This window comes from Grammomys surdaster, unplaced genomic scaffold, assembly GCF_004785775.1.
Source record: "Grammomys surdaster isolate TR1022 unplaced genomic scaffold, NIH_TR_1.0 126187, whole genome shotgun sequence".
Taxonomy (NCBI): domain Eukaryota; kingdom Metazoa; phylum Chordata; class Mammalia; order Rodentia; family Muridae; genus Grammomys; species Grammomys surdaster.
The window spans coordinates 1,662,704-1,669,689 of NW_021620993.1; positions in this window are offsets into that span (position 1 = coordinate 1,662,704).

Consider the following 6,986-nt stretch of genomic DNA (forward strand, 5'->3'; position numbering starts at 1 on the left):
TACCTGGGTAAGAATGATGCAAAGGGCCACGCTTTCTGAGATGTCGCTTACCATTGCCAGCAGTAACCCAACCGTATTAACAGACAATTCCAATATTAAATAATTCATAAGTTTGAAATTGCCCTTTTGAGTAGCACCATCCCACATTCTCCTGCAAGGGACACATGAATCACCCCCTCTGTTTAGAATATCTGTATTGTATGCACTAGCCACCCTGTGGGGAGAAGGCGTCAGCCAGCTAGGGGCACACAGAGAGACACAGAGATTTATACAACTTTCATTACAATACGCTCATTATGACTGTTTTACTCATAGTTATTAATGCCTTACTCAGCCTAACATAAGTTGAATGTTAACATGGCCACATATTTATTGGAAAACAGAATGTCTGTGGGCTTCAAAGCCACTGTAGCTTCAAGGAGTGCTGAGTTACTAGAACATCAGCCCCAGATCAGACCTGCCACCCAGAGAACATCGTAAATACCACTTGAACACATCCATGAGCCTCGTTATTACTTACAAGTCAACTCTCCTGGAAGAAATTATTTGACTAACAAATAAAACAGACCCCAGTTATCAAAATAACAAGATTCACAGCTGAAGCAAACATTGTGACCACAAAATCCATGTGCAATTTTAAAAAGAAACAGTGGAGTTTCTCTGGAGAGTTCCTCAAGGTTAGAAGAAAAATAGCTTCAATCAGGCTGGTGTGAGTGTCCCAGGCCCTTATGCCTGCCACAGGGAGACAGCAAGATCATCCTGAGAAGGTATTATGTTTGTGACCAGGATCCTCTTCCTCTGGTACCCATCTCAGGCCCCAAAAGACTTGCTTCTGATTTTAGGCAGGAGTGGGAGGGGAGTCTCTGGGTGAGCCTGACTTCAATGGTGCAACAGAGTCACCATGAACCTGGTGGGCACCAATTGCATAGACAGCCTCATCAATTCCCAAGGTCATACATCCCATAGGGGAAAACAGGGCATCGCCCCCACCCCCACCCCTACCTGGCTGTTTCAAGAAGGTGACAGGTAACAAACCTGGGCAAAGAAAGTGCTATTCCTAAGACTATGTGGTATAGGGAATCAGGGAGCTGGCCAGGGACTGAGTAACCTGGTAGGAAGGTACCCTTAACTGTATGTGTCCCCCAAGTGCTCCTGGAGATTTCTGGCCCAATCTGGGAGTGTGGTTTTGTTGAAAGGAGAGTTTCTGTGGTTAAATTCCCATTTGAGTTATAAGCCACCATCATGCTGGCAAAGCCTGAGGAGGTGGAGGTGCCCTCCCCACATACCTAGAATTAGACTGTTGATTCCAGCCTTTGTCACTTGTGTACATGGGACCAAACCATTTTCCCTTTCAGAAAAAGAGATTCTCAAGGCTAGAAAATCACTCAGTTGATAAAATCACTGCCATGCAAACGTGAGGCCTATATTCAGGTCCCCAGAGCCCAGCTAGACATAGCAGCAGGAACTGAGGAGAAGATGTGTGTGTAAGCTGGTTAATGCCTGAAGCTCACTGTCTGGCCAGTGTTGCTTTATCAGTGAGCTTCCAGTTCAGTGAGCAACCCTGTCTCAAAATAAAGGCAGACAAAATTAAACAGGCACGGACAACTCTTATGGATTACAACTACTCGAAAAAGTAATTTTAAAATGTAATATAAAAGATAATTAATTTAGGAAAAGTGGAGACTCATTGAGGAAAGCTACCTAATACCTAACTCTAGTCTCAGCTCCTCATGTATGCCTGTCTACAAGCACATATGCATACACCTGTGCTAATATACTAACAAGTACATCAAACACATAATATAACATGCATAAAACAACACACTCAATGCAACGTACACCTCCATATTTTTGAATGACTGTCGTCCACGAAAGTATTGTGGTAGGGAATGTGTACGTGTTCAAGGCCCTGAGTCACACTGCAGGTCACCACCAAACAACAAAATAAAAAGAGCTGTCTGATCCTGTGACCCAGAAACCCCCAGGTTGGTTGTCTACTTAAAACACAAACAAAAAGAACTCATGTAGAACATGATGGCACTCACTATCAATCCCAGCGTTCAGGAGGCAGAGGTAAGCAGATCTTTGTGAGTTTGAGACCATCCTGGTCTATGAAGCAAGCTCCTGGCTAGCCAAGGCTACATAGTGAGACCCTGCCTCAAACAAACAGACAAACAAGCAAAGCTATCCACCTAGAACATCGTTATGACAAAAACATAAGCTCTCTGTGCTAAGACAAGTCACGTGAAAACACATTCTGTGAGGGGAGACCTAGGGAAAATTTGGGACAGAGAAAAATCTTGGTCAGTCCAGATCCTGCTATTTGCTATATGATCCCTGACAGGACATTTGAGCTCTCTGCAGATCCTCATCTGAATCATGGGATCCTTTACCCTCCCTGGAAGAAGCATAAAACAAACAAAAAATGTCCTGATACTCATCCAGGGCATGCAGAAGACATCCCACAATCGGGAGCAGCTATGACTACGATAAAATCCAAGCCATGATAAAAGGCATCCAGGGAAGAGCAGATTGTCAATCCCGTGGTGCAGTGGGAAGAGACAGGACAGTCTTTAAAGGGCTGAAGCTGGTATGTGTGGAGAGAGGCATAGACAGAAAGCAGTGGAGAGGGGATAGTGGTGGTGAATCCTCACAGCGGTCCTACAATGTCTCTATTGTTACAATTCTCATTGTCCATGAGAGGAAACTAAGAAACGCATGTGTTGTCATGAGATGTGGAGGTTTTCACTTGCTCCCCTGACCTGAGGGACCGATTCTTTTGGGATCTAGTTGTAACTACTGATTGAGCACAGCATAGGTCAGAGTTTAAAGGTCTTTGGGCCACAGTCTTCCTGCTGGGGAAGAGGTACAGCTAAGACCTGAGCCTGAGCTCCCAGCTGCCAGGCTACACTGCCTCTTAGGACTCAAAGTGTCTCAGAGTACGTGTTTCAAAAAAGCTACAAAGGCTGGGTGCATCCTTACTGAATATTAGCCCTTGCCAGCACCATCAAAGGCTGGGCTAGCGTCATCAGATTAGAAAACACATACAACTGAGATCCGATGGGCACTGATTCCAGGGGCCCCATGGACACCATGATGGGGCCTCTGGGGCATTAGAATTCTTGCTTTTTGTTTGTTTTTTGTTTTTCTTTTCTTTTTTCGAGACAGGGTCTTTCTGTGTAGCCCTGGCTGTCCTGGAACTCACTCTGTAGACCAGGCTGGCCTCGAACTCAGAAATCCACCTGCCTCTGCCTCCCAAGTGCTGTGATTAAAGGCATGCGCCACCACTGCCCGGATGGTATTAGAATTCTTAAGTCTCAAGCCTTTAATTCCATCTCTCAGGAGACAGAGCCTTTAATCCCAGCTCTCAGGATGCAGAGCCCTGCAGGCCAATCTCTGAGTTCAAGGCCAGCCTGATCTATAGATGGAGTTCAAGGACAGCCAAGGCCATGGAGAAACCTGTCTCAGAAAATAAAAAGTTTAAATCCCTGATGCAGGCTAGAGAGATGGCTCAGAGGTTAAGTTCATTGACTGCTCTTCCAGAGGTCCTGAGTTCAATTCCCAGCAACCACATGGTGGCTCACAACCATGTGTAATGGAATCCAATGCCCTCTTCTTGTGTGAAGACAGCTACAGTGTACTCATATACATAAGATAGATAAATCTTTTTTTAAAAAATCTCTGGGGCTGGAGAGATGGCTCAGCGGTTAAGAGCACTGACTGCTCTTCCAGGGGTCCTGAGTTCAAATCCCAGCAACCACATGGTGGCTCACAACCATCCGTAATGAGATTGGATGCCCTCTTCTGGTGTGTCTAAAGACAGCTACAGTGTACTCATAAATAAAATAAATAAATAAATCTTTTTAAAAAATCTCTGATGTAACACAGAACAGTATTTGCACACAGTCTGGGCACATTCTCCTATAAACTTTAAAGCAATTATTATTGTTATTATTATTATATCAATGTTATATTGTTATGCCAATGCATATGGTGTGTATGGAGGGTATGTCTATGCCATTGTATGTTGAGGTCAGAGGTATGTGGAGTTGATTTTTTCCTTCCGCCTTTATGTAGGTTCTAGGGATCGAACCCAGATCTCCCTGCTTGCACAGCTAGTGTTTTACCACTACACCATCTGGTCAGCTCTCTCCTCTCTAGATCACCTCTGGACCACTTGCAGTGTAAACTCTGTGCATGCCTGTTCAACTGGATTGCTCACGGAACCGTGAACACTCTCATACACTGCACATTTGAAACAATGTTTTCAATCCCATATTGAAAGCTGGCAGATATTAAGGGCCAACTGTGTGCGACAGCCTGGTCACTACCTTCTCACTCATGCACTTGGTGAGTGGCACACACCAGTCACAGCATTTCCTTTCTGGAGCCCAGTCAGGGCCTCAGAGCCCTGCAAAGCACTGATCATCATTCCAACCTAGTAGGAATCAGTAAGTCAGAGGGAATTGGTTTGCTTCACTGATCTGAGGGTCCAGAGCTCAGAGATTCACACAAGGTTGCTTTTGCACCAGTGAGAATCTGTGCATCATTCCTTAAGACACCTGACACCTGCTTTCCGAGTGTACCCAAACCCACAAGGGTTGAATACATAAATGTGTTTTTAAAAGAAAATCTCCCACCAAGCTTAGGAAACCCAAGTGGTCCGAGTTGACACTGGAGGAGGAGTCCCCACCACCATCACCACCACACACACACAAAGGTCAACTGGATTCAGATTCTCCCTGTTCCAGGTTGAATCCAGAGTGTTCCCCACAATGTGCATGTTGAAGTGCTTCCTCTCCAGTAGGTGGCCGTATCTTGAGCCATGGAAAGGGGCTTACTTGGCATTGAATGTCATTAAGGCAGGGCCTTTGAAAGCAATAGCTTAGCTGTGCTCCCCGGCCATGATGGACTGAGACCCTCTGTAACCATGAGCTTATCACACAAACCTTCCTTGTATAAGTTGTTGCTCGGGTCTTTATCATCACAACAACGTAAACCTGTAATAAGACCCCTGAATCTCAATGAAATAAAAACAATTTTGTATTCTGTCTTAGTTTACTTCTCTCTCTCTCTCTCTCTCTCTCTCTCTCTCTCTCTCTCTCTCTCCCTCTCTCTCTCTCTCTTTCTGTTCGTTTTGTTTGCTTTGCTTTTATTTTTTGAGACAGAGTTTCTCTATATAGCTTTGGCTGTCCTGGAACTCACTTTGTAGGGTGGCCTCGAACTCACAGATCCACTTGCCTCTGTCACTAGGGCCCACTCGAGTGTGGGACTAAAGGTGTGTGCCACTACCCATCTTAATTTACTTATCTGTTGCTGTGATAATACACCAAGGCTAAGGTGACTTCTTTACAGAAGAAAGGGTTTATTTTGGGTTTAGGCTTCTGGAGAGATTTGAATCCATCACTATCACAGCGGGGAGTCAGGACAGCAGCAGGCATGGTGGCTGGAAATGGAAGCTGTGAGCTCACATCTTAAACCCTAAACAGGAAGCAGAGGGAGCACAAAGGAAAGGGTCAAAGACCTTAAGCTCTGAAAAGCCGCCTTCAGTGATGTACTTCTTCTAGCAAGGCCACACCTTATAAACTTCCCCCAAATAGTGTCACCAACTGGGGACCAAGTATTCCAGTATCTGAGAACATTGAAGACATTTAAACCACCACACGTTCTAATCTGAAAATTATAAAATAAAGCCTCCTGGCCTGAGGACATAGCTCTGTCAGAAGACTACTTTCTGAATAAGTTCAAGGACCCAAATTCAGTCTCTAGAATCCATATAAAGAAGCTGGATGTGGTAACAACGGGTAATTTTGGCATTGCAGAGGCAGACACAGAGGATGCCTGGGCTTGCTCGCCAATTAGCTCAGCCTTACTAGCAGGGTAAGCCCCAGATCCCAGTGGGAGACCTTGTTTCATAAAACAAGGCAGACGACGGCTCCTATGGAACATGTGAGCCACTGTGTACACACACACACATGCATACACACCAGACACCCACATGAACATTCCTCCTTCCACGTACACACACACACACACACACACAGAGAGAGAGAGAGAGAGAGAGAGAGAGAGAGAGAGAGAGAGAGAGAAAGTCTTATGACCTTAACATTTTCCTGCATCCTTCAAGAGACGCTGGTTCAGGTTCAGCTGCCTAACACCGCCCCATGCAAGGAGGCTGAGAGGGAGGGCCTATGACAGGACTATTAGTCTCCCAATTCAAGTTCACTGGCAAATCCCCAGAGCAACGCGGCTAAAACTGTGTCTTACCTCCCTTTGATCTGCAGTGGAGAAATCTAATATGTGGGGGACTGGGGGCCTCAGACAGAAGTCAGCCTGAGGGCACTGGGAAGGGTAGAGAGAAGCGGTAAGCTATTTGAGCAGTTCACAATGGCCACTCTGTGGCCCAACAAAGACTTGCCCTTCTGAGTGATGGCTGACCTTTAAACTCCCACAAACATATGTATTTGCTCAGCAATTACCATTTAAACCACCAAAGGGGCTGTGTAAACCCTTGTATCAAAGGAATAAATTAGAGCTTGCAAGAATCCCATAACAAAAGAGGGCAGAACAACACTGGCCCTCCTAAGAAAACACAGGGGTCTCTTCCCCAGTGCATACTTTCCCTGAGAAATTCTGTCTGTTTTGTGACTAAGATGGACAAAGGTCAGGCCCAACCCCATATAGCAGAAGCTGAAATCTGCAGGCTAATGAACCTGGGTGAGATTGGAGTTGTCTAATGAGAAAGACTAAGGCAACGTGACTGATGCCATTTTTCTTCAGGCAAGGGATCACTTATGGCTTTGTGTTATGTGTGTACATGTCCATGCACACGTGTTGGGTGCACATGTACCTGCGTACATATGAAGGCCAAAGAACAAGATTGAGTGTTGTAAATCAGTCACCATCCACTCTTTTCTTCCTTCCTTCCTTCCTTCCTTCCTTCCTTTCTTTCTTTCTTTCTTTCTTTCTTTCTTTCTTTCTTTCTT